The sequence below is a fragment of the Columba livia genome, chromosome 11 (assembly GCF_036013475.1).
Source record: "Columba livia isolate bColLiv1 breed racing homer chromosome 11, bColLiv1.pat.W.v2, whole genome shotgun sequence".
NCBI classification, from domain to species: domain Eukaryota; kingdom Metazoa; phylum Chordata; class Aves; order Columbiformes; family Columbidae; genus Columba; species Columba livia.
In genome coordinates, this window is record NC_088612.1 from 12,663,683 (window position 1) to 12,691,585 (window position 27,903).

At 52.1% G+C, this 27,903-nt stretch overlaps 2 long non-coding RNA genes across 2 annotated transcripts in view; one reads left to right on the forward strand and one right to left on the reverse strand.

Annotated features, from left to right (window-relative positions):
• The window catches only part of LOC110365219 (uncharacterized), a 64,093-nt gene that overhangs the window by 17,863 nt on the left and 18,327 nt on the right, over nt 1-27,903 (reverse strand). Inside the window, exons 4-8 of the long non-coding RNA XR_010475450.1 lie at nt 15,018-15,149; nt 12,427-13,895; nt 8,713-12,341; nt 6,910-7,227; nt 9-2,637 (exon numbers count right to left, since the gene is read on the reverse strand). This is a non-coding gene — a long non-coding RNA (uncharacterized LOC110365219). The remainder of the gene's footprint in view (nt 1-8; nt 2,638-6,909; nt 7,228-8,712; nt 12,342-12,426; nt 13,896-15,017; nt 15,150-27,903) is intronic.
• Nucleotides 1,915-2,930, forward strand: LOC135580576 (uncharacterized). Its single transcript, XR_010475451.1, has 2 exons — nt 1,915-2,056; nt 2,439-2,930. It is a non-coding gene; the product is annotated as an uncharacterized LOC135580576 (long non-coding RNA).

The window sequence follows — 27,903 nt, forward strand, 5'->3', positions numbered from 1 at the left end:
AAACCAACCTGCAGAGGCCCTGATTGGGTGCTGGGCATCCTCTCTGTGCATGGTTCATCTCTGCAAAGCCCTGGCTGGCCCCTCGCCCCTGCTTGGATGCTCTGTGCCCTGGGACAGGGTCCGAGCAAGAGGCAAAGGCAGCAGGTAAACCCAGGGGTGTTTGAGACACACCCCAGAGCGCGGCTGGGAACACTACCTGCACACCCACCGTGTTTACGTCCCCGGTACCACATGTAATCCTTTACCAGAAGCATTATCTGCTGCAAAATCACAGTTAAAAGCATCTCCCCACCCCATGAATTACCATGCTTTCAATCAATTCAGTCCATTGTTTGAGATCATGCAGTTGAGCAATTAATCATCAAACATAATTGAAATTATGTTAAGAACAAAGTGCTCCCATAGAGGTTTGTGAGGAGAAAAGGGCGTGACAGTGACCGGGAGGGACCGGAGGGACTTGCGCCCCATGTGTCATAACAACGGGGACCTGCTGCAGCACCAGAGCAAGAACCCATTTTTCCAGTGATGCCGGAACTCTGCAAATCTTCTTCCAAACCTTTAAAACCCCAGGAAGGGAGCGAGGCTTCAGCCAGCTCTGCTGGCTGGCAAAGCTGCTGGTGATGCTCCCCAGCAAACGGTGTTTTGGCAAAAAACACCCCCCATGCTCCTGCAGGACATCCCTGTTCAGGGGTGAGACGGGTGTTGCCCACAAAGCTTCCCTGTCAGCTCAATCCTACCTCCCGGTGTGGGTGCCCATCAGAGGCTGTCCCAGGTCAGCAATCCAGTGGGGGACAGCACAGAGAAGAGAAGCCAGGACACATACCAGGAACTGTACCTGGTATCTCACACCCCTCCTTGCTATCAGCTGTGGTTAAACACACTTTTGGCCTGACTCCTACCACCATGCACTCCATTGAAAACTGCCCACAGGGACAAAATCAATCCGTGGTGAAGCCAAGCAGGGCGTCCTGCCACGCTGCAATAACGTGAGCAGTCACGTGTCTCGGTTTGTGTGGTTTAAAATAAATTTAATAGATGCTTCAACACTTGGCTGCTGCTATTCTGGGGACGGCGGTTGGAGTCGATGCTCCGTCTGCTAATTGACAGCTCTGGCTTGTGAATCAAGAAACACGAGCGTTGTCATCTCGTGAAGCTGTGGCTTTCTCTCGCTTATCTGCGATGGGACAACTGTCACCATGCCACCACTCACAGTCACAGCGTCCCCTCTGAGCACCCCTGCCCTCTGCGCTGGCCCTCGTCCCAGCTCCCCGTGACAGATACTGGGGGTGTCCTCACCCCCGTCCCGGGCAGGACCGACCTCCTCCAGGAAGGAGCCGGCAAGATGCTGCTGGGACCGTTTTTTAAGGCAAATAACAGTCATCTTCTGACCGAGACCTGTCCCGGCCCCGGCTCCCAGTGCCGGCGCTGGAGGAGCAGCTCCGTTGAGCAGCCTTGGTCACACACCAGGGCCTGGGAGATTTTGGGGAGTTTTCTGACAGAACTGTTCCTGCAAACTTCCCGTCGCTTCCTTCCTGGGGAAACAGGCTGTGCAGGCAAAGCGGGAAGAGGGCTTTGATTTGCATACACTTTGGCAATCAAAAACTGGAGATGGTGGCGTCGCCCTTCCAGCCAGGATGCTAAAAAGCCTCTGAGAAGCCTGGTTTTGCATCTGTCCAGGAACTGCTGTCTATTTGCTGCTGTAACAAAAATAAATCAATTCCAGTTCTGCAGGACGAGTACGGGAAGCGCGAGCTGGTTAATCCTCATCTGCAGCAAGGTAGAACTTGGCTTCACGGCATCTTTGAAGCTTGCAAGTGCGAGATAAAAGAGAAATGCTAAAGCTTCACAGGAGCGAGCAGAAGGGGCCTGGCGGAGAAGGCGGCCACGCAGCCGAGCTGGTGCCGCGGTGCGGCAGAGCTCACATCTCTGAGCCTCTGACAACCCGGGATGAAAGGGAAACCTCCAGCACGTGTGCATTCCCAGTGCTTCAGCAAGCAGAGACCAAGAGCTTCTCCTGACTCAATCAGGCTCATTTAACAGTTTGGAGCAAAAAATGGTGAGTTTTTGCGATACCATTTCAGATTTGTAACATAGCATGCAACCTGGCGAGACTCACGCACGTCTGAAGGGTTTGGCAGAGGGACGCGGTCTCACAGAAGAAGAAGAGCAAATCCAAACTGATAGAAAGTTCAGTTCATCTCAGAGGGGTCCAAACTGCAAGGAAATGGTTCTAAACATCAAACATTCCCAGGGTTTTGTGGTATCCCTACCCCAAGGGCTGGGTGGACCCATTATACAGATGAAAACCAGGTGCAAAAAGCCGTCATGAGGTGGGCTTGGGCTTGTGGGTTTTCAGATGAAGGGTTTTGTTTCGGGTACATCTAATTTTAAGTCAATGCACGTGACTCTTGCTTAAAATATTCCACCGCATCCCACAGAGCCGGCTTCACCGTTTATCCCGATCCGGACAGGAATAGAATGTTGTGGCTGCTGTTAACACATCGACATTTACCATACGATCTTCCCCGGCCTTACCGCGGTGTTTTGTGGACGCTGCCTTGGAGGCTCAACGCATCTGGCAGCAGCTCTTCACACAGCGGTGACTGGAAACATTTGGAAGGAAAAGCCATCCTTTTTCTGGGGGTGAAATGTCCAAAGTAGACAGAATAAAAAGTCAAGTTAATTATCTACCTACATTAGGTCATGGAAAGCTTCCCTGGGAGCCCACCGAGACCCAGCGCACTCCCATCTTTTTTCTGTTTAGCAGGCTAAAATGGAAGAAGAGGATGTGAGAGGGAGGAATAAGAGCTTAATGACAGTGTCTGTTGATCATCAACGCGAGAAAAATTAATTGCTTCCCTGAACCTGAAAAATATCAAACTGCATAAATAAATATATTTAAATTATTAATAAATGAATTTACATTTGGAGCCTGAGCATGAGAATTAATTTCATTTCTTATGCTAAGCTGTCCACTACAGCTGATGATTCAAGAATTAAAAGATGCAGAAATGAAGACAAAACAAAGGTAAGGTGGTTTTGTAAGGAAAAATATGCGAAGTGGAAATTCTTGGCCCTAAGCAAAGCCAGCTTCCAGAGTTGTAAAGTAAAAGCAACAGGGACAAAAAGAATCTTTTGAGTTAGAAGGTGTTCCAGGAATTATGGTCCCTCCCCACCTCGGATGCTGGTGCACACTCAGTGTATCTGTAAGTGTCTCCGATGGAGACAGATTCTCCGAGAACGCCTGGGCCAGGACCTTTAGTGACAGCTGATGCCTGCTTACAATTATTGAAAATCAAACGTAAGCAAAACCCCAGATTGAAATATCTTTCCCAGAAAACACCTGCTGCCACCCCCTGCACAGACGGGGCCCAGCTCATCCTGCACGCCAGTGCAGCATAGGCACCCGTGTGTAACGCCGGCACATCAGCTGTCTGCTCCCAGGGAAATTCATTAGAAAGTTCTAATTTCAGGTAAATTAGTGAACTACAGTGGAGGCAGGGCTGAAATCCTCACTGTTTATTGCCCTCTGTGGGGCAGAAACAATAGCAAGAAGCAGGCAATGCCTTGGCAGCTGCCACAGATGGGAAACTTCGGGCAGAAACACCAGGATTTTGGTGCACTTCCTGATTGTCCCAGTGCCTGTCAGGCCGATGGGGCTCATGGTGGTGGTTTGGTGGTGCTGAGGCCAGTGCTTGCCTGTGGCAGCTCCTGGTGTCCCAGGGCATGGGAACTGCATCGGCCCCTTCCTCCGTACCACAGCCCCTGTGCAGCTGAGGGGCCTGAAAACACCCCCTGCTCCTGCAGTCTTCTCTATTCCAGGCCAGACAACCTCATTTCTCACCATCTTCCCTCACCATGTTGCCCGGACCCCACTTGCTCTCCCTCCCCCAGCTCTGAGCCATTCGCATCCCACTGGGATGCAGGACCTGGAGCCAGAGTCGTACCCAAGTGGCACCCGTGTCCCAGCCCCTCTGCCACACACTGTCACCTGCACTGGCGGGGACATGGGTGATGTGCCCCTGGCTGTGTGCTCCGCTCCCTTCCAGCACGACTGCAAACACACATCCCAGATAGCGCAGCCCTTTTTTTGTTGTTGTTTATCCCATTCTGCTGGGAACTGGCATTTGTGATAGATTGCATATAAAAACCTACTTATAAAACAATCTTTTCCTCAGCTGCCCTTTCACTGGAGCCTGTCTGCAGTCTCTTCGCCAGGATGCATTGTTATTTCATGTGATGAGACATTCCAGAAAACGAAATAAAATAAAAATAGACCTTTGGAGGGGCTTTTGTTTTGCTTTTTCACAGCTCCCCCCCGATTTGACTCCTGTGAACACACTTGTCGAGTTGATTTGCTCACGCTGCCTCCTAAGCATGTCCTTGCACCAGAGACACTGCTCTTTTAAATTCAGCTTCTCAGAATTAGAAGAAAAACTTGGCAAAGTAACAATAGGGGGAAAAAAATATGAATAATCTCAGAACAGAAGTTGCATTATGTGATGTGGTTGCCATGTGGTTAAATCTGAGAGAGGATCATGCAAGCGTATTGTGGGAAAAATGATAACAGGCGCAACAATCCAGAGAAATGAGGAGGGTTTTGTAACAAGAGGTTATAATTCAAACCGATACCGTGCTGCGGCCCGATGCCAAGTGATCTGTGAGAATCCACAACAGCGGGGTTGGGTGAGTCAGGTTGGGGACAAGAGGGTTGTCATTGTCCCCTGTGCTGGGCAGACTCAATTTAGGCACCTTGGGCCACCCAGCCACATGATGGGGGATTTAGGGTGGGGGATGCCCCCAGGAGAGTGGCTCATCCCCCACCCCCCTGCTGCTGGCAGCACATTCCTACCAGCCCCAAACCTCGCTGGGGTTTGCTCCATACAAGAAGATCCAGATCCAACACCTCCATCACCAGCAAATAGCTGTTGGCCACGATGGGGTCACGACCGAGCCAGAGGAGTTGTCTCCAAAGCGTCACCTCTAGGGGTGGCTGTAGAGAAAAGCCAGTTTCCAGATAAACTGAGATTCAGATGCTTTGGGGGAAGTTCTGAGGAACTATAAAAACCCCATATTTTGTTCCCCGAGCTGTATAAGCCGCGCTGGGGAAATGCTATTGGGGCAAAACCAACCCGTCCTCCTCTCACTTGAGTTGTCTTGATAAAAATGTGTGAGTGGGAGGAAAGTCAGCACAGTCAGCTGAGCTACGGGAAATAAGAAAGCGTGGGGAAATACATGCATTTAAAAAAATAAAGGGTAAATTCTGTGAAATTATATCAGCAATGTGAATTCTGCTCTTTTATTGCAACAGAATTACACAGCTCACTTTTAGTCTGGATGGTTTAACAGTGGTCAGTGCAGCACAACACAGAATCTCCCCTTCGGGGTGGCAAGTCACCGGTGCTGTGACTTCCATGGTTGTCACCTGGTTGTAGTCCTCCCTGCAGCAACATGTGAGCAAAAGCAAAACGTGGGACAAGGGGAGGAGGCAGACAGCACCCTGACTTCCCTGGCTGCATCCTCCCCAAAGCAGGGCAGGATTTGGGGTTCCCACTGCCAGCAAACACAGCTGAGCGCCCCCCACGCCAGCCGTGGGCTGAGCAGCACCCTCCTAAATCTGGAAGGCGAGGACTCTGCGGTAAATTAAACATGCCGTGAAGAATTGGCAAAGCAGCCCGCATGCTGGCGCCTCGCTTTGTCTCGGAGTAATTTAGCAGGCTTTAATGAGAATTCATTCACATTATGTCGTGAATAGCTGCTTTTATGGGAGACAAGAGGTGATGAACTAGTCAGAGCGGAGACGACTGGCACAGATGCCACCATGCATCACCGCTCCCCCTCGTGCCAGGGCTGCCGGAGGAGCGCTCAGGAGTGGTGATGAGTAGAGACAGAATCAGAATCAGAGAATCATTCTGCTTGGAAGAGACCCTCAAGACCATCGAGTCCAACCATTACCCCACCCCTGGCACTACCCCATGTCCCTGAGACATGTCCAACCCCTCAGGGATGCTGACTCCAGCACTGCCCTGGGCAGCCTGTTCCAATGCCCGACAGCCTTTTGGGGAAGAAATTGTTCCCTAGATCCAACCTCAACCTCCCCTAGCGCAGAGTGGGGAGGAGTGAGCTCAGCTTCTGCGGTACAAGCGCAACCTCTCGACCTCTCAGCATCAGAGGAAAGGTTGTTGGGATGGACCCAGCCCACCAGCAACCCCAGCACTGCCACGATGCTCTGGGGACCCATGAACCAGCCCCGGGACCCCCATTGCAGGGGTATCGCCCCCCAGCCTGTGGCAGGGACAAGTCTGTAGCACCAAGAAGGTTCTAAAGCATCTCTGCCATTGGAGCTGCAAGGTCCCGGCAGGGGACAGCGGTGGCACCGTGCCCACTGCTCTCTGCGTGGGGAAGACAGAGCCCCAGGACAGCCTGGCTTCAACAGTGACTGAGTTCATACAATTACAGACTGATGTGAGGCGGCGGGATTCAAAACCATAATTTGGCCTGATTAAAGCTTAATGATTCCAGCTTAATGCTTGAAGAAATGCCCCAATTTCCTCATTCCAAACAGCCCTTGCTGCCAAAATTCAGGTGGAGTGGACACGCATGGGGCTGCAACTTGTAGAGACAACATGGAAAAAAAAATCAGGATTTCAACAGCTCAGGCACAGAGAGAAGGATTCATGCAAACAGATGAGCCAGTTAGCTAGCGAAAGGGAGAAATTAAAGTGCTTTAATGAGGATTTCAGGATGAATAACAACCTGGCGGACTCTCAAGCAGATGAGAATTGCTGTGTGCAATAATTTGAAGGGCAGCAGAGCCCAAGCAGGGAGGGTGGGCTACAGCCCCCGCTCTCCCCATCGGCCCCAGCCTGGGCCAGGGTCAGGAACGCAGGAAAACGCTTTGGTTCTTACCAAAAAAGCACTTGAGCATCGCACCAGGCAGCATCCCTGGAGAAGCACAGACAGAAAATACATCTCCCCATCTGCGCTCCAGCTCTGGACCCCATTAAATCGGCGATCGGCGGGGGGAGAGGGGGCGGCCTCAATTCGCACAAGGTGCTCTCTTCATGAAAGCATCTTTTGATTATGTTATTGCAGCTATCAAAATATTGCCGAGTTCAGAGCATTCCTCAGGGATCCCCGAGCTCTTCAAAGACCAGAGGACCACGGCTGGGGAAAAAGAAGCCTTTAATTATGTCGGCTTCCATGCTTGTTTCTGCAGTGGAGTTCCTTCAAAAAAAAAAAAAAATCGGTTTTAATGAGAAGAAACACATATGGCTTCATTGTTCAAACATGGAAAGCTTTTTTTTTTCTTCTTTTTTTAAATAGATGTGTAAGTTATCTTAGGCCCTGTGGTACCATCCAGGGCTGCATCCCGAGGGGATCCGGAGCTCACACTTTGCACCTGGGCGCAGAGCTGCCCTCCCAGCTCCAAACACAGCCCAGCCCATGCTCTCCCATTCCCCATGGTTTCCACAGCCTTCAGCAGCGTTTTCCTCCTTTCCAACTACTTCAAACCATGCAAAAACCACAGAACAGGCTGATAAGATTTCAGTGGGGTAATCTGCCACAAAGCCCGTCATTTTGTTCAGATGTTCATTTGAATTTAAATGTAAAGACTCATTTTTATCCCCAAATGTAAATAGCAGATAGCAGAACCGCTATTACACAACAGAAAGCATGGCCCAACCCTACATTTTAAAGAACATACTGAGTATATTCTTCTAATATATTATCTTATCTAGCAAATCTAATTAATGGGCTAGCATGTGGCGCAGCCTGCTGAATAGAGTATAGCTATCAGATCTGCAATGCTTTTGGAAGCTTTGAGTACTAATAAAGAGTGTTTTGTTCAAGAACTTGCAGGGAACAATTACAAATAACTGCCAAGAAGGGTGTGTGCCTCATTTAAGTGACTACATATTAAAAATGATGGAGTAAAAAAAAAATTAAAAAAAAATCATAATGATTAACAACAGCAAGAGTGACTGAGTGGCTTTGACACAGCGATTCCTGCTCTTCCCCACCTCCCACGTGGCACGAGGAAAAGTAGCTGTAGAGTTATATACAGCTATATACACCATAGCTGAGCATGTTAAACCTTCGCCTTTGCAACAGTCTGTGCATTAAAGGAAAAACTTTGACGGAAGGTGCATCCTTCCAGCCCATGCCATGTGTACCATCGAGTGGTAATCAGTCTCTGGAGAGGCTGGGGTTGCAGGAGCTGCATCCCATCATGTCTGCATGTGGAGAGCAGGATCTGCACCCTATCATCCCTGCGTGGGGAGCAGCCACAGAACCTGCACTCCCAGCCTCAATCCCTTCACGGGGCTTTGTTGCCAGATCCCCCACGGATCCCGCTGGGATCTACTTTTCCAACCCATACGACGTGTTGCGGAGGTGTCACCCCAAAAGTCCATTTAGTCCGACAACAAGCTCCAAACGGTCAGAACAATTCAGACAAGAAACCAACTAGAAACGGGGTTTTCCAAATGAGTTATCACCCCGACAGCCCTATAAAGCACAGGCTGGGATACCAGTTGAGGATATTATTGTACGACCACATAAGAACAATGATGGTCCACATCGCGCAGGCATTTGCTCACAAAAACAAGAACTAGAGGCCTCTCTCACTCCAGGGTACCCAGCAGAAAATAATCGCTTGTCGGGGGGGCAAGGGCTCGCTCCATGATAGAAGGAAAATAAATCACTCACCAAAGAGGAGGCGAGGGCTCTATCCGGGGGGGTCTCCTCCGACGGATCCCGATCCCGGGGAGTTCCTGTGGCAGCCCCGCTGCTCCCAGACCCCTCCAGGGGGAGGTCGGGGGGGGCCCGTTTTCCACCCTGGTCGGATCTGGCTTGTGGTCATTAGAGCATCGTCCAGAAACTTCTCAGCTTCTCCGGGCACCTCCTCTGTTGAAGACTCTCTATTGACCGGGGGTCCCGCCCCCCCTGCTCCCCCCAGCCGGGGGAGATGACGGTGAGGAGTCCCCGGGGGGTGTGACTGTCACCCTGGCACCAGCTTGGGTGTGTAAGTGGGGACAGGGACAGTGGAGACAAAAGGTGCTAAAGAGCCATCGACTGCCACATTGCCGGCTCCGGATCTCCTCGGGGGATGCGCGACCGCCCCACAGCAACGGGCAGAAAACTTCACCATGGAACAAGCAAAACCACAAACGCAAACAAACCGAGGGAACTCCAAAAAAAAACCACTCACTGTCAAGAAGAGATTTTCTGGGAGTATATTTCCCGATTCTTCCTCCCTTGAAGTTATAGAGCGGTTTTTTTCCCCTTGTTCTCAAGAATCAGGGTGCATGGTTTGAGGTTCACAGAGGATCAAGTTGTGCCTGTTCACTACCAAAATACTTAACCTGTGCAAATACACTTTCAAAAAAAAAAAGTTTCCCAGACAGCATTAACCCCGAGCTGAACCCCCTGACTTTTACACTTTCCCTATTCCACATCATCAAAAAAACCCCAGAAGCTCAGTGCTTTGCAGGCTCAGGGGGCTCACACGGTGTTTCAGCTGGAGCTGTGAACAGGGTGGAAAGAGGCAGCGGTTTGTGTGTGTGCCTTTTAATATATCCCCTTTGGTGACCTGCCAGAGCCTGTCTGGGTCCTTGCAGACAGTAAGTACGATATCAAGTAGAAGAAAAACCTGCTTTAAAATGACTTCTCATGGTAGAAGGGCTGACAAAGAGCAACTTCTTGAAAGGTTATAGCTGCAGCATTGGCAGTTTAGCTGCCAATTTCTTTACGCTCGTTGCTTTACATGACAATAGGGGAAAAAATCTTGAACATACAGCAACTCCCTTCCCTGGTCAGCAGGACACTGGCACTATAATGCACAAATTAGGGCTCTGGCAATAACAAGCAGCGGAGATCGGAGAAGTAGCCACTTGATGCCAAAAAAGGCACATTTAAAACCACCATGAAGACATAATTTTTCTGTGTTTTCACATGCAAATAATAAGCAGGAGAGCAGCATTTCTGGCACAGACGACAAAGCAGGGTTCAAAATAGGCAGAGCCAAGTGCATGGCTGATGAAGTTGAGTTAGAGCAAAGCTTGGATGTGGCACGTAGGCCGTGGTGCTCAGGGGCTGTAGCCGACCCCTTGCTGCCGGGTCTGACCCCAACTGTGCCCACTCCAGGCCAGCGAGCACCTCTCGGTGTGCTCCCCAGCACCGCCAGCCAGGGAGCACCCGGGGATGGGGACGGCTGGGGACAGAGGGGCTTGTCCCACCCTCCATGCCTCTTGCTGAACCCCAGCTCTGCAGCACCGCACAGGTCAGGAGATGTTTCCAGCGGACATTTCGGCTGGTGTGCCCACCCTGGAGCAGCTTCCTCCAGAGCAGCTCAGAGCTCACATGTGCAATGATCATGGGGTTGGTAAATCCAAAATAAAAGGCCAATTATAAATCCAGCTCACCTACCAGCCAAAGCAAGGGCAGACCACGGGCCATGGAGAGATTTAATGTCAACAGCATTGCTGCAGCTTCAGTGCCTGGTAAAGGCAGCACCGAGTTCACAGCCGGTACATACTCCCCAGATGAGGCTGAAGATGTGCTTCACGGCAGCCTCCATGGATGCAGGACCATCCTCCACTGATGCAGGAGCAGCTTCCATGGATGCAGGACCATCCTGTGCAGATGCAGGACCATCCTCCATGGATGCAGGAGCAGCCTTCATGGATGCTCATTGCAGGGCCCTTGCTTTTTGGAAGAAGACACTTCAAACCTGCCAGAGCTCTGAGTTGCACACTGCAAAATGCTTAACAACTCCTGTACAAGAAAAAAGCTCAAATCGATGTTGTGGTAAAAGCCAATGTGACAGGGGGGCCCTCATGTTTCCCCTGCCCAGGAGATGCTCCCGCAGGCGTGCAGGGCTGTGCTGGGATGCAGCAGAGGGTCTTGTGTGGCCGGGGGACGATTTACACCACTGTGCTCAAATACCCCGGGACCAAAAACCAACTTCAGGACGTTGCCACGTCCTGTTAGTGCCTCTGCACATGGTATTTCGGCTACAAGCATCTCAGTTTGATTTCATCAGGCTGGAATGTTGGGAACTTCAGTTTAAAGAACAATTTAATTCTTGCAATTTCTTCTCCTAGTAGAAGGGGCTCAATTTTCCAAGACCTGATTTTTTTCCAAAATAAATAAGAAGTTAACCATTGAAATGAAGTAGCCTGCTGCTGCATTTGTTTCCCTATCGCTGTGTTTCAGAACTTTGTTTAAAAATGGAAAGGGGCACCTTTAAAACTTTAATACCATTTAAATGTTCCAGTCTCACTACTGCACCAGATCGTTCAGTAAAGTAGCTAATTAAAAAATGGCTGCTGTGATGACAGACTAGATTAATAGTTTTTGAAGAGCAGCCAGTGCACCAACTGCTCCTGTAGCCATGATGAAAGCTAATAATGTAGAAAATACTGCCAATTCTTTTAATTCATGAATATTTAAGCCTGTGAAAAATCTGTCAGATTATAGCACTTTTCTGGTGATTTTCTGCTTAAGTACATTTATGGGCAAATGCCAGTTGCTCAAGAAACTTCAGTGGAATGTGGAGACTTTTTATTGTTTGCATCACTAGAGCCCTTTTCTCTCTCCTTCAGCTGTTTAACCCCTGCCAAGGCTGCTCCAAAGCCAGGGGCATCCAGCTGCTCCGGGTGATGCTGTGTCCACTGCCCCTGGACACAGGGAATGGGATGAAGCTTTTGGGTTGTGCATCAGGATGGGAAGAAACCCACAGGTGATTCTCATTTAGGGAAGCCTTTGCTGCAAGAAGAAAAAAAATATATATATTTTTATAGAGCACAAGTTCCCTGGTGTCTCCTGGCCAGGCTCTCCCTGCAGAGGCGGGGGGGCAACTTTTGTGCTCTCCCCGTTAGCCCCGTGTAATTAGACAAAACAGGGGCGGGCAGCGAGCGCGACGGGTCCCGGCAAAGGGGTCGGCGCTGGCACCGCTGCGTTCTCGCCTCCCAGCTGGCTCCCGCCAGCCCCAAAACAAGCGGCTGTCTGAAGCCACGAGTGCTTTATTGGCAGCAGATTCCCTGGCAGCTCCACGATGTGCTCCTTGTTGGTGGGCTGCGTTCTGCCGCCGTGCCAGGTGACTCATTTTACAGCTATTTAAAAAATAAAAATAAATACGCCTGGTGGAAATGTAACTCGCTTCTCTGCTCCTTGAAGCGCTGGAGAATGACACTTCCCGCGAGCACGTGGCACAGCGAACACGGGGTTATCCTGGAGACCGCCACAGAATGGATGCTCTTTTCCATCATTTCCAGCATTTTTCCCAGCAAACATGCCCAGTTCTCAGTGCTGAACCTCAGACCTTGTTGTGCCAGCTGGAACCGGAGCAGAATTCAGTCAAGCAGCCAGCAACAGCGATGGGCCCTTCTCCTCTTTTCCCCTCCCAGCAGGAAGGCTCACCTGGACATGCTGAGCAGAGCCGTGCCATCGCAGCGGGATGCAGCCATGGTTTGGTCCTTCATTCTCCAGCATGGATGCTCCCTGGGGAGGGGGGGACATGGGGAGTGAACGGGCAGCTCTCCCTGCCCAAGGCAGCGTGAAGGAGGGAAGGTAGGAAGGGACACAGCAAAAAGGGGTGAAAAAAAAAAAAAAGGAGAGATGTTCAGCTGTACTTATGCGGCAAATGACCTCCTTTCAGAATGTGAAACACAGAATGACTTTGAAACAAGAATGAGGAAACTCCACCAAAATTTGGAACACGTTACCTAAAGTTGAAAATACAGTTTATCATCCCATCCTGGCTGGCGAAAGGAAAGCCAGGAAGCTGGGAAAGCTCACGCTTCCAAACCTCAACACCACGTCTCCTCCGTGCTGCCAGATCACATGAGCCCTTTAAAATGTTCCATAAACATCTCTGTGTAGTTAAGTGCTTACAGGATTTGCAGGTTCTTTGTTTCGGGGCAGGGAATGGCTCTCTTAATGCTGTCAGAGTTTAGGGGGTCAGACTGACCCAAAGGTGCTCATCTCCAGGAACAAACACCAACCTGGCCTGGGTCAGCCCAACAGTGCTTGGGCATCTCTGGCCCCAGGAGGTGAAGCTGCTCCCAGCTCCCTGTCCCATAGCAGCTGATAATGCAACATTCACGGGGGGCTCTGTTCGGGTGCCATGCTGCAAATGAGCTTTATGGGCTCACCTGGGGCCTTTTGACCTTCACCATGAGCTGGGGTTTCTACTTGTGCCACAGGGATGCACAGTGATGGAGACGAACCTGGAGCACAGCAAAAAAACCAAGACTTTCCCTTCCCCTCCTCGTCACAGATCTTCAGCCACTTACAATGTCACTTCAGCTGAGTAATAAGCAATTATGATTTAATTACTCCGATGCTCTTCAGCAGAATTTTCTGAATAATAATAGTCACTTTTATGGCACCTCATTTATCCTTCCTCCTCTTCATCTGGATTTATCCTGCACTGCTGCGAGTCTTGGTGCCGCCAGACCCGCTGGAGCCGGTCACCTTCCCTCCCGCTGCCACCGCCACTCTGTGCCTTTGCTCTTCCCACCACAACTCCATTTGCCAGGACATGGTGATGGGTTTGCAGCCTGTCCTGGAAACTCGTGGCTCAGAGAGAAAGCGACAAGTGCTGCTAATTCATAAATATTTAACACCCAAATCTGCTGCCTCCTGATAGCTTTTTCCAGAGTTTCTATTCTAATATATATTCCACCCCTTCCCCTCCCTACCGGCCCTCTTCATTTTTTTTTTTTCCCTTCCTCTTTGCTGGGCACTAATCCAAGTGCTGAGATGACTGTTTCACTTCCCTGCTGTCATCAGTTGTTTTTATCTTATCTGGACTGTGGATGCCAGTCAGCAACCCGCTGCGGTCTTTCCAGTTGAGTCCTGACCTCTGCAATCAGCCTCAAGATGTCCTGTAACAAGCAGATACAGTTATTCAACTTGTCCATCAGCACTTCTGGAGGGTAAAAAAAAAACAGAAATGAAAGAAAATCCCAGCAGAAGACAGAGCTGACAGCTTGGGGCGGGGAGCTGCTGGGAGCCTGGCTGGGCTGGGGATTTCACGGTGAATGGGGTTACTGGTGGTGCTGGTGCTGCACAAACCTGGAGGCATGCGGGGGGTTCTGGGGGGGATGTGGCCCCACACTGGGACCCCTCACCAGTGGGACATGGCACAGCCTCCGAACTGTGGCAAGGGACATCCAGGGCAAACTCAGGTGTCTCAAGGGAACAGAGGGCAGGAGGAGGATGCTCTGCTGGGGCTGGGGGTCCTTGCCGCCCCCCACCCTGCTCCAGCTGCCCCTGGCAGGCTGCTCCGTGGGATTCATGTGTCACCCTCAGCCCGCTGTCCCTAGCCTGCCCAGACCTGGGGGTTACCTCCTCCACCATGGGCCGCTGTCAGTCAGATCCCCCTTTTTGCTCCCAAACTGCTGCTTCATCCCTCCTTTGCATTCAGGGGCACCCACGTATGGCTCTGGCTGCCAGGGCAGAGGAGGAAAATTCCCCTGAGCAAACAGAGGAACATGGCTGTTTCCCAGCCTGCAAGGTGTCCGTATCACCTGGATGGGGGGGTCTGGACAGGGAGACCCCGCAAGCACAGCAGGGAGCGGGGTCTCAGCCTGAACCTGACGGGGCTCTGGAGGAACGGGAGAGCATCTCACCCTGCTGCTCTCAACCAGCAAAGGAGCAACGTGCAAAGAGCCACAAACAGCAACAGCACATCTCCCTGCTCCCAAACACCTGTCCTGCTCCCATGAACAGGCGTTTTGGACAGCATTTGTGGGACAACTCAAGCGCCCAGAAAAGGGCTGAAGTTTTCTCTCCAGAGGGGAACTTAGATCTGGGGACTAACAGGTGTGTTTTCTGGAGCTAGCCTCTCTGGGCTCTTGGACAGATTCAATGCCCGTCCTTCTCCCTCACCCAGACCCCGGGACCAAGGCCTCTCTTGGCCAGATGCGCCCTTGGAGTGAACCAGCCCTTTCCCTGCACCTCGCCAGCGCTCTGGAGAGCAGCACCAACAAACTCATCGTTCTGACCTGGAGAAGGGCTCCTGCAGGCAGCACAGCTCCAGCTGCTGTGGGACGCATCCTCGGGTGGGACCGCTGCCAGCTGGGGTGCCAAGGGGACACGCGCGGCACCCCAGAACGGAGACACTCTCCGGTCACACACTGAAAACAGCAGTGATGATTTAGAGCCGGCATTCATCCCACATCACCCAGCAGCAGAAAAGCACAAGAAGCGGGGGCAGTGCTGGGGGATGCTCCCTGCTCAGCCTCAGCTGCATCTCGAGCATCGTCCTTCCCGACAGCACCACCCCTTCCCCACCCACCTCCAGCATCTCCACGACCCATTTCCACAGTTAATTTATCAGTTTAATAACAGCACCATCAAGAAGAGTGAAGCTAGGCTAGCACCGAGCCAGTTCAACTTTATATACATATCACCCAGAGTAAAAATGTCATGTAAGATTTACTCAACATGCGTTTTATCAAAGTGCTCAAGCGCTGAAGTAAAAGGGCTTTTAGTTACAGCAGATTGAAGGGGGTGGCATGTGAGGAAGGAGGAGGGAACGGATGGATTTTAGCTCTGCCAGAAGCTCTTGTGGCTTTTGCATCAACATCTTTATTTTCTAAGAAAGGATTTAAGACCTTGTTGTGTATAAACAACTGAGACTCGAGTAACTCGAATGGTGAGGAACTGTAAAAGGTTATACTGAAAAATGCTATTAGTCTGCATGAAATAAGATTCTTCCTGGAAACATGACACTGAACATTTAAGGGAGGGGGAGGAATAGCTGTAAAATGGCTATAGAAAAGTGGTTACAAATTAAATACAATAAAAAGAATCCTTTTGAATGAGATCTTAATTTAACCTCAACATCGTGACTATATATTTCAGGAAATTAATCCCTCGACCTCCAATAAATCCAAAGTATAACACAACCACTTATGGTTCAGCCATGAGCCATTAGTGTGGGCTACGGATCCTGCAAAACCACTAGACACATTATTCAGGAATGAGCTGAATGACCCAGGTCTAAGGCAGCTCGTCAGCGGTCAGGGCTGCCCACAGCACGGACCACCTCGAATCCCTGTCCCCTAGTCCCAGGGCTCTGCTGGCTTTCGGCCCCTCCCCACCTTTGCCCCATCCCACTGCTCCTGGGACCTGGTTCCTGTACAAACACCTTGTTCCTTGTCTGCAGGAATAACCTGGGAGAGGTCTGGGCTGGGGGTCAGGCTGGGGGGTGCCAGACCCCCCAGGAAAGCCCCACAAGGCAGCAGATGCGTTCAGGACTGGGCTTGAGCTGCTTTCAAACCACAATAACCAAGGACAGAAGTGGAAGCACAAACTTCCCCCGGTGCTTCTCCGAGCCCTCCCTGCTCTGCCGCCAGTGCTGCCAGCTTGGCACCGCGTTCTTCTGCATATGCCCCAAAACGAGAAAAGTAACTTGTAATGAGTCGAGAGTGTAACCTTGCTCTGAGAGCGAACATATGCCACCGCCGCTCCCTTGGCAAAAGCTCTTGGAGCGGTTGCTGGTGCTTCAGGGAGAGCTCTTCCCATCTAGGCTGCAGAGAATTTGGGGCTCTCGAGAAGGAACATGGAGCCTGGCTGAAGAGCACGGGAGCTTTGCAAGCTGCAAAGCAGCTGCTGGCAGAGCCCACTGCATCCCTGCTTCATGTTGTGTGAGCAGCCAGACTCCTCCTGGAGAACCCTCCTGCAAACCCATACGGATATTGTGGAGCAAGGGGCGATTTGGGTGGTAAAAGGGATCGGTACAAACACCGGCCACCCCATGCATTCTGACAGGGTGATATAATCAGAGAGGATGCAGAGAGCTGCAAAGCTTCAGTCTTGGGAGCCTGCACCACCTCCCCAGTTTTCCGTTGCAAAAAGGAGAAAACAGCAGAAGTGGGAAGGTGCCTGTGCTGACGGGCAGCCCTGCACAGAGCTGACCCAAAGGAGTCCCAGCTGGAAAAGGCCTTTTTGACAAGGTGAAAAAGCAGTTCCGTATGTGAAAGGTTTTTTGTGAACAACATAGGCACAGGGCAAAACCCCAACACTAAGTCCAAAAGCATCCCAGAAAGCAATGTCAGAGAAGAAAAAAAAGCAAAAGTGCAATTTTTGATGGGGAATCACAAACAGATGGGCAGGATCTTCCACTGTCCCCTCTCAGCAAACCCCTTTCACATGGCACAACCCACCTCCAGGCTGGCTGACCTGCCGTGGTGCAACAGGAGCCAGGTGACCACCGCACCCACCACCTGCAAGCAGAACATTTCCTACACTGACAGTGGGATCTCCGGCTCGTGACCACACAAGGGGTTCCCACCTGTAAAAGTCTCCTGCTGTTAGAGAAGGTACAAGGTGGGAACAAGGGGTGCTCTGTTTTCTCATCAGCCACTCAAGTTCTCGTCTATTGCACAGCCCTGTTCCCAAATCGCTCACATGGCTCTCGCTGCAGCGGATGCTGTGGTTTCCTCGTCTGAAATAAATTGCGCAACAAACCCGGCCCAGCGTTGAGAAGCATTAGCTAAAGCAAAGCAGCTCTAATAGTGCTGGTCCTGCACGTCCCGCTGGGAGACGTTCAATTGATAGAGTCACAAGAGATGAAATATTCAGTAGGATTAAGAATTTGGAGGAGGTTGAAATCAAAGTGAAAAAGAAAACAAGCAAAAACAGCTGAATCCAGCCTTCTAGCACTAATTGTCATTGAGATTCAGGCTAAAACAAACACAACGAAACCAGCTGCCAATTTGAAAGGGGAGAGAAGAGGGCAAACACAATTCCCAGTGCATCGAAAGCGGCATTTTATCTCTGCATCACCGCAGATGGCAGCGGGCAGGGCCAGGGGCTGCGGGCAGGGACCACCCATCCCTCCTGCCCTCGCCACTGTCTGTGCGGGCAGCGCCCCGGCCTGTGAGCAGCATCTGTCCAGCGGTGGTGGATGCCCCATCCCTGGAGACATCCCAGGCCAGGCTGGACAGGGCTCTGAGCAACCTGAGCTGGTGAAGATGTCCCTGCTCATGGCAGGGGTGACACTGGGGGAGCTGGGAAGGTCTCTCATCCCAAACCCCAGCTCTGCCAACCCCTCTCGTCACAGGCAGCCCTCGCACAGAGCCCCAGGCATTGCCCTTGTGCTCGGTCACAGGAGAGGCAGATTATCTTACAGCTGAAGCTGAGTTATCCAACACTGCAATTTAAGTTGACAATTACATGGTAACCGACTTGCACACAAAGAGCGGCTCTGGAAGTATTCCCAGAATACAGAAGTCTGACAGTATCCACCCAATTTGTTGCAACAACAAAGAATACTGGAATATGTCCTTTCATTTGGCAGAGGAGTATTTTTTTTTTTTTTAGGCTAGGTGGAGAAATTTAGCCTGCTATTTAAGGAGCATGTTGTGCCTTGAGAGTGACAAGCCAAGAGTTTCACTAGAAAGCCAAACTCAAACACAAATTGCATCCTGCCACCCAAGGAACTAAATTGCACCGAAGAAAGAAATTAGGGGGACGCATCTGTCATTAGGGCCCGTGTTTTAAGTCTTGGGAGGGTGTAAGTGGGGGCCTTTTAGAGTTCCCTTATACATTCCCCTTCTCTGCACTAGCTCAAGGGAAAACATCATCTCAGCAAGAATCTTTCTTTATTTAAACGCTCTCTTCGTGGCAAAGCCGGATCATTTGCTGCTGTCTGTGCGCCTGGGCAGATGCCGAGGGAACCAGCCTGTTTTACCCTCCTGAGTGCTCGGCCCCCTCCCCAGAGCCCCCAGCAGACACATTTCCAGGTTCCAGCTGGGGATTTGACACAGCTACAATGTGGCCAATTGCTCAAGAAACCACAGAGTCCAGCTCATGTGGGGGGACAGCGCTGACGGCAGCGGCTGCAATGATGCAGAAGGAACCGCTCATTCAGTTTCTCATGTCATCCTGGTACTTTTCTATCTGAATCTCCTATTCAAAAGAAAAAAGAATAAACCAAACCCGAGATTCCAACAATGGACATTTTGTGTGCTATAAGATAAGATTGGCAGGCTACAAAATACAGCATTTCAGGAAAAAAAAAAAAGTGAAACCAGGGGCCTTTGCACACTGCATCATGGACCGGGCGAGGGGTCTTAGGTGCACCTGGGCTCAGCTCTCTGGGACAGGAGCGATTCCCAGTGTCTCCGTGTTTGCCCCAGTAGCCAAGGGACAGGGTGTGCTGGCTGGGGAAGGAGGGTTGAGCACCTGGGTTTGCTCTGGTATAAGACAAACAAGGAGGAATAAAGACCTTATACTCCCAGCTTGGTGTTACCCAGCCCGGCACTGGCTGCGGGGAGCAGAGCAGGTGCTGCCAGCCCCAGGCACCCACCCCACAGAGCCCCTCCGCCTCTTTCAAAACTCTGTGTCAAAAGGTCAATGGCACAGGCATTCCTTGAGACTTTTTTTTTCTTGTGGCCTTGCTTCTGGTGCAAATTAGTCAGTTTACCATAGCAGAAACCTCAAGCCTTAGCCACATTTCTGAGCCGGCTCATCGCTGCCACCATTCCACAAACCACTTCCTTCCCGGTTACTGGCAGCAGGTCCCGGGTGCGATTGAAGGGCAGGAGCCCGCCCGGTGCCACATGAGGAGCTGAGCATCCCCAGCCCCGCGCTTTGCTGCCAGCAGGGAGCTTCTTCCTTCCAAAAAGTAGTGAGCACTGTCGTTCACAAATAGTAGTGTTTATGTTAAAATAGAGAAGGTTACCTAAAAAGACACAGCCTTGGCAACCAAATCCAAACAGCATGAGTGTAAATCAAAGCAAAACGTGAATTACTACTCCAGAAACATGCAAGGTGTTTAACTTGTATCAATTACTATTTAAAATGGTGGTTACAAGAGCCAGTGCAAAACTGAAGTGGGAAAAGGCTAAAAACTGCTATTCTGCATCACTACACAGTGTGTTTATGAAAGTGTTTTCCAACGGACAATCCAAGTGTCTGTTGGACACACAGAGCCCAGCATCCAGCACACACAGCAGCACCGACCGCCTGCCCCACACTGGCAGCCCCGAGCCAGGGCTGCTGCCACTGACCCAGCTCCTGCTCCTCGCTTTTCCCTGAAAAAACAGACGCTCAGGTCACACAAACAGGATCTGGGGTACGGGAGGGATGGGTGAGGCCAGGGGATGGCATGGCCACCCAGACACAGCCAGCCAGACACTTGCACTCAGAATTAGCGTTTCACAAGAGCTCACTGCGGCCAGGGAAGTGCCGCACCTCACTGGATCTGTCAGCTGCTGGTCTTGCAAACTGCAGATGCTCTGTCTCCTCTCTTCCCCTTCCCCTTCCTCCCTGCCCCGCTCCCCGGCTGCAAAACCTTCGCACCAGGCAGAGGCAAAGCCCAAATCCCAGCTGCTCCACCACGGGTGTGTTGTAAAAGCTGGGGTTGGAAATTCAGAGCAGAGAATGGAGAAGGGATGCTTGCAGGAAACTGAGAGCATGGGGCAGAAATACCACAGGCTGTCCAGCTTGCTGCTGTAGAAATTACTGAGGGTGTGAAGTGCCTGCGATGAACACATTCCTGCTGAAAGCCACAGCCACCAGGAGCAGGGACTCAGCATCGTGGTGCTGGCAAAACCCTCCTCTGGGTCCCACACTTGCAGGGGTGGGCCCGGCGCTCCTGCACTGTTGCGGTGGTGCAGCAAAACCCTGCACAGAGGGGTGGGAGTGAAATGAGGAAATTTCACCCTGTTAAACACCCACCTTTGAACTTCATCCTGCATCACTGCGGCACTGTGGGAAAAAGGGCAGAGCCTGCAGCCACCAGCTGTTCCAGAGCAGCATCACCAGCGGTTCCTGCCCTGATTTAACCATGTCACCCAGGAGAGGCAGGACCAAGCTCCCAGTGGAACACACTACTATCTAAGCACTCAGATGAGGTTCTCAAACTACTCAGCAGAAACTAGCTTTATTCCAGTGAGCCCTTGAGCAGCTACAAGCCAGGTTGCCTCTCACTCTGCAACCCTGGGGAAGCAGAGCACCCTGTCCCCATCCCGGTGTCCCCAAGCTTGTTGCCCAGAGCTGGCAGCAGATGGGACAAGTGGGACCTGCTGCTCCCGCAGCAGCAGCATCACCGTGGAGCCCTCGCACCCACCTGCCGGGGCAGGGAGCAGCAGCAGTGAGAGCATCACTGCCACGCTGGGGCCACTGCCAGCTGCCAGAGAGATAGATGTGTTTTCTTTAGAGAGGATCTCAGCTTGAAGTAGAAAAAAAAAAAGACCCCCAAAAAAACAGAAAGGAAAAGAAACCACGGCCACATCCTGCCTTAAACTGTTACTCGTGACGTGTTATTTGCCGCCGAGAACGCACAGGAGCGGCACTAGGGGTGGGAGCTTGACTTGCCAAGTAACACCTCAGCTATGACTCAATCCACTGAAGCCACAAATCCATTTGCTTATAAGCACAAAACCACAGCAACCCGTGCTGCTTCTCAGGGCCACGTGTGCCACGACCTGCCCCCCACTTCTCCCCACCACAGAGCAGCTCTGCCCAGGGACATGCTGCCATGAGCCCTGGGACCTGCCACCCGTGTGCCCCCCACGCTGGAACCCCTTGTCCTGTTCGGGGCCACCTGCGAAGAGGCTGAGCCCTCCCAGACTGGGCTACGAGGATGTGGCCATCGCATCACCACAAGCTGGGAGGGGACAGCAGTGTCAGGTGCCATCCCCAATCCTGGCTTACCCCGCCATGGCACCCCCGTTTGCATTTGAGCTCCCTGGTCCGTCACCACCCAGCACCATGGAGTGATGTCTCTGCAGAGCATCAGTTGTTCCCAAGCAGCGGCGCAGGGATGGCCCTGGCAGCACGGAGCAGGGCCACCCACGTCCCCCGCACCGGCACAGAGCTGCTGGACCCGGTACCCCTCAGCGCAGCACTGGGTGGGTCTCCTGGAATGCAGCATTCTGAGGGCCTGGTGCTTTTCCCCTGTAGGTGAATAAACACTCGACGTGGGTGGGTTGTGACTCACGAGCTGCAGAGCTCTACAGGTGCTGCTGGCGGGGAGAGAGCAGCAATTAGGCACTGGGAGAGGGAAAAGAAAATCCTGAGCAATTAAAGGTTGCAACTGTTGGCCAGCCAGGACCCCACTGAGGTGCAGAGTGCCCCAGGAAGGGCACAGGGTGTCCCCGCTTGCTCCCCCATGACAGGATCACGCAACAGCAAAGAGCTGCATCATCGCACGCCTGCCCTGGGCCAGCTGGATGATGCTGCGAGGCACCAGTCGTGCAGAAGGCTGTGGGGACACTGCAAAATGACTCCCCTGTGACTGCTCATCACTTCGTCACCATGTCCAAACCACATCTGCTGCAAACAGCTCTGCACCGCGAGCTTTCACTCCCCAGAGATCTCCCTGAAGGTAGATGGGCAGCCCTGGAGAGGGTCTGGGTGGCTTTGGGCATCACAGATACACTGGGTTTAAGCACTGGCACAGCAAACCATCCCCTAATGAACACGTGGTGGTTGTGGGAAAGGCCCAGAGGCCACACATGCACCACGCACCCTCCCTCCAGGCTGTGTGAGAAGGGAAAATAACCCCTGGGTGCTGCTCAGTAACATGGTGACACGTGTCCCCATGCACCTCCAGGCACACACCTGCTCCCCACCGACAGTCGGGACGGTGCAGCCTCCCCGAAACCAGGCCCTGAGTTCACACCATGCAGCATCTCCACCCCGCGAGCCGGTGTTACACTCTGCAGCACAATTAGGAGGAGAAAAACAATTATGCGGTAGATAAAACATGCAAGAGAAACAGCAAAGCATGTTTCTGGGGGAAGATGTTATCAGTGAAGCAAAATTGTACTCTCAGGAGCTTTGACAGGTTTTGAATGTTTTAACTGTGGCACTACATCACCAGGGGAAAACCCACACTGCCAGGCGAAGCCACAGCCCTGCGATCAGAGATATGGCCTCTCCCCACCTCCGGCTGGGGAATCAGAGTCACCCAACACCCTCCCTGCTGCCCCATCCCTTGCTCCCCCTCTGCCCCACCTCCCAGGGCAAAGCAAGGACCAGCCATGGCAGGTTCATGGCCCAGCTGGCTGGGGCTGGGGTGCTTGCTGACCCCCTCCACCCAAATCAAGGCTGGTGCTCCCCAGGGCTGGTTCCTGCCCTGGTGCAATCAGGGGCGTAATGCAGGACCCCCCCAGCTCAGCCACATGCTCACACCCAAAACCTCCCCACAGCAGCGGCAGCCATGACCTCTCTGCACAGACCAACAGCAAACAACCCCAGTTCAAACAGGCCACCAGCACCTCTGGGCAGGAATACCACTTTTTTTTTTTTTATGAAATCTGCACTGTGCAGCAGTTCCAGGACCAACCACGTGTGTGTTATCCCTGCCGAGGATCCAGCTCTGGGCTGTGGGGAATAACCTGTGCCCCATGTTGGCACAGTGGGAACAGCACCCGCTTCAAAACCCTGTCTGCGCAGCATCCAGCAGCAGCTGCCCGGAGGAACGGGGGCCGCTCCCTCCCTCCCACCTCCCTTTCTCTCTGTTAACCTTTTTGGCTCCTTTATTAAAGCAACTGAACAGTTTAGACTTTTTTTTTTTTTTCCTTCCCCTTTCTCCTGTTTGGTTCTCAGTGTAATCTGCCTTGAATATTTGATGTGGAATCCCTTGTGAGAGTGAGAAGTGTTTTTATGGGCGCTGGAGGAAAACTCTTGCAAAGAAGAAGTGGTAATGAGTACCCCTGAGTACCCTCTCGGTTTCACAACTGCCTATGTTTAAAAATGAGCAGAAATTGGGCAAGTGGTTCTCATCTGGGAGCGGAGCAGCCTCTCGCTCCCAGCAATGCTCTGCCTTCCAGTAGCTCGGCACAGCCGAGCAACACTTGTTTATTCCAATTGAAGCTGACACCAGCAGCAGCCCAGACCAACCAGATGAGCTCATGTGTGTCCTGCTTTATTTCCAACTCGGATTAACAGCATCTCTTTAATTTCTAATGGCCCATTCTGGGATTTGCAGGCGGTGTTCAAACAACATTCTGGGCTGCCTCTCCGCATGCCCCTCCGCTTGCGTACCCCCTCTGCGACCAACATCATGATTTTGCACAACACAAGAGCTCTCATCCCAGTTACATGGGATGAACTCGCAGGAAGCTTTTCATCACACGCACATGCATTTTTTTCATATCCAGGTCTCTGAATTTAACAGAGCAGACAGGGTCCCTCTCCTTTTCAAAGGTAAAATATTCTCTTTCATTTCCAGACCCCTGTACATCATAACCCAGAGCAAACTCCGGGCAGAGCTGCACAGCGACGCTGCACCTCGGCCTCAGAATAAATAACTGTGAGAAGTCCTGGGGGTATCTCCACTCATCTCGAAAGGATTTGGCCCCAAAGCACACACCTGTGGGGCAGCTGGCCAGGCTGGCAGCGGGATGGGGAGTAGCTCCACATGCAGCCAGGAGCAGGGGCAAAGGCTGAGGGTGCCTGTGTCTCCCTGTGCCTGCTGCACCCCATAGCACCCCACTGCACTCCACAGTGCCCCGCTGCACCCCACAGCACCCCACTGCACCAGCTGCCAGGCAGCATGCTTCCCGATAAAGGGGATCAAACAGAAAAGAGGTCCCGGGATCCTTGCAGAGCAGCGGGTCCCGCTTCACCGGGAAGCCTAGTGCAAACAGTGGAGCAGCAGATGCTTTTCAGGGGCTGTGGCTTGTTCACAGGGACAATTGCAAACCAACCACAGAATGGGAGGAGAAGCAAATCCGTGGGACAAATGAGGCCTCACTGGTGTCTTGCCAAAGCCTCTCCCTGCCCAGGCTGCCACAGGAAGGGCTGCAGCCGGGGCTGGGTGCTGCCGGGATGGGGTTTGCAGTGCCTGCACGCACAGCTGAGCCCAGCACGCAGCTCTGCAGGGATGGGAGGCCTTTTCAGACACAGAAGATTTGATTATTTTAGCAAGGCTTAACAAATTGATTAGTGCCGCTTGGTCAGGGCTAGGGCTTTGTGTCTGAGCACCCTGGGCACCTCTTCCTTCCTCTGCCCCTGGGGGGCCACACACAACTCCTCAGCCATGCCAGACCCCAGCCCAACGGTGGGATTATCTGCCTGTTCTGGCCAAACTGCAGTGGTTGTGGTACAAAGCCTGTCCCCAGGGCACTGGTGGGCGGGAGAAAGCACCACAGAGCTGCCGGGACTCACACACAGTGCCCACAGCTCCCCAGCCCCTCTGCCAGGGCTGCACCACAGCTCCCGCCCAGCACCTCAGGGCAGGATTAGGCCCAGGAAGCTGCAGCATCTCATGGGCTCTCGTACAAGAGCTCCTGAGCCATGTCCCATACCCAGCAGGGCGGCAGGACCCTCTCTGCCACCAGCCCCTTCGTGCTGCATCAACCACCCCAACCTGGGCAGCTGGAAGGAGCAACACGGAGCATCAGTCGGGCTCTCAGATGAACCAGCACGTTGCAGCAACACAGGAAAAAGGATTTGGTCCTCCCAGGCTCACTCCCATCCCCACACCCCTGTGCTGCAGCAGGATCAGAGAACGTTATTAAAACAGTGCCATGTTACCTGTTAATAATAAATGACCAGTATAAATTCACTGCTCTCTGCTTAATAACCCTACTGGATTTCCATTTAAATATCTGGAAAGAAATGGCTCCTTGGTCAATGAGCCTTTCAGATGAATGCAAAGGCTGCATTTGCAGAGACGCAGCCCAGAGGAACCCAGCCCAACTTCTAACGGGAAAGTGCTTTTCTCCTGCTACAGGACCAAGCTGCAGCAGAGGGAGGAAAAGCAGCTTGGGACAGCTGAAATAAGCTCAGAATCCTGTTTAGATGCAGCCTGAGCATCTCCATCCCCAGCTCCCCTTCAGGTATCAGCAGCTGATTACTGCTGCTGCTGCTGCAGATCCCAGGCTCCCCAGGTCACCAGCACTATCAGGATGGATGCTGAACAGGGCAGCTGCAGCCACGTCCAGCCCCCAGCACAGGGACAGTCCCCTCAGCTGCTCTGTCCTGCACCCCAGCCAGGGCAGCCGAGCCCCCCCGACCACCCAGCCCAGAGCTTGCAGCCAAGCGCCCGCCCGCGCAGACAAGCGTGTCAGCGGTGCTGTTGCGTCTGTTTTATTTTGCCTTTTAAACAAGTCAAAGCAGACTGTTTCCCTCCCATTGCTCTCAGATGTGGTTAAATTGTTTTCGCCAAAACTTCCCAAATACAAAGTTTCAACCTAAAGCAGACATTGCCCACAGAAAGTTCTCCCCCTCAAGCTAACTGCAAAGTTATAAGCAAATAAAACTGGATTTAATAATGGGAAATATTCCTCATTCTTGTGCATACGCCTCTGAAGTAAAACCACCCTCGTAGAAGACACCCTTCTCCAGCAAAGCAGACTTTGTGCTGGATGCTCACTGCTTTTTGGACCAAAGCACATGGAATACTGGCTTTATTTTCCCTTCACATGGGCACAATCTCATAGCAATGTTAACATCTCCTTTCATTATCCTTTTAAAAGCTATTGAGGAGCTGCTTTGTCACAGCCTTTTCTCAAGAGGTCCCCAAGCCAGCCTCCCCCAAAGGCTTCCCAGCACAGTGAGGTCCTCAGGTATCCCAGCACCAAAAATCCCCCAGGGACAGAATGATCCTGCTCTGTTTTTCAATCCAAACCAGCGTCAAGATGTACAAGCTGGTGGCCCCCAACATCGCCCCCGTGCCAGGGGCGGTTCTGGAGCCTGCGAACCCCTGTTGTCCCCACACGGCAGCATCCACCGCCTGCTCCCATCACCCCCCACAGGGGGACACCCCGCAGGCAATGCAGGCAGAGAGCATCCCTGGTATGACCCATCGGCCACCTCCCACCACTTCCACAGCCAGCAAGGTTGTAACTCAGTATGGTCCTCAACACCTCACAGCTTTTTGTTCTTCAAATCTAGAAACTAATTAAACCTGACTGAGGAAGGTTTTCACATTCTGTGGGTTGTTTGTTTTTTTAATTGGAAATCATGAGAGAAATACCATCGAGTGTAAAAACACAACACAGTCTCAACAGCAATGTAACCATTGCAAGGAGAGCTTCTCACGACATGGAGCCGTCAGACCTTTACTTACTGCTCATCATGAAATTGCTCTGAATTACGCGGTCTCCTCAGCGCAGAGCTCCCGGGAGAGCGGGCGCAGCGCCGGGGCCTGGCGGGCAGGATCAGGCAGCGACATGTGTTTGGAACCGGAGACTCCTGGGCTGGGGTTTGGATCTACACTGATTTGTTATGGGATGTTGCACAAGCTACGTTGGGCAGGGTTTTTTTTCCAATGGGGACACAAAGCAGCCCCCATTGCTGGTGCTCCCAGCTGGAGGTTTCCACCATGAGGCTTTCCAAGGAGGGTGGAAACTGGAAAAATAAGCAGGAAGATAAAAGTCCACTTCAATCAAGTGCAGAGTACACACAGATCTCTCCAAGGATATAAGAACGGAGGAAAACCAATAGCATTCCAGGTTATTTCTCTCTCCTGGGGATCCGGAGCAACAGATATGACCACAGTGGCCCAAAGCACACTGAACACACCAGGTTCATTCCAAATTTGGGAATGAAATGGCACAGAACATCCCCTGGCTCTTCTCAGTCCAAAATCAAGGCAAGAGGGGAGAACACCTCAGCCTGACATGGGGACAATCTCACACTGCTTCACCCAAGAGGCCACCCATGCCCAGGAGAGCCCACGCTCCAGGGACAGCGAGGAGGAGCAGCAGGTCCCTGGCTGAGAAAGGACAGAAAACCCTGGAAGTTCTGGCTCTCAGGCACAGTTTGTCATGTTCTTTCACAACCGCATCTGCTACACGCTCGTACTCTGCCACGGCAGGGCCAGGTGCCTGGGGGAAGGTCATGCTCTGTAACCTGACATCAAGGCACCTCCTGAGCCAGGGAATTTATTATCCTCACTAATAATCTGTGATCCCTTCCAGA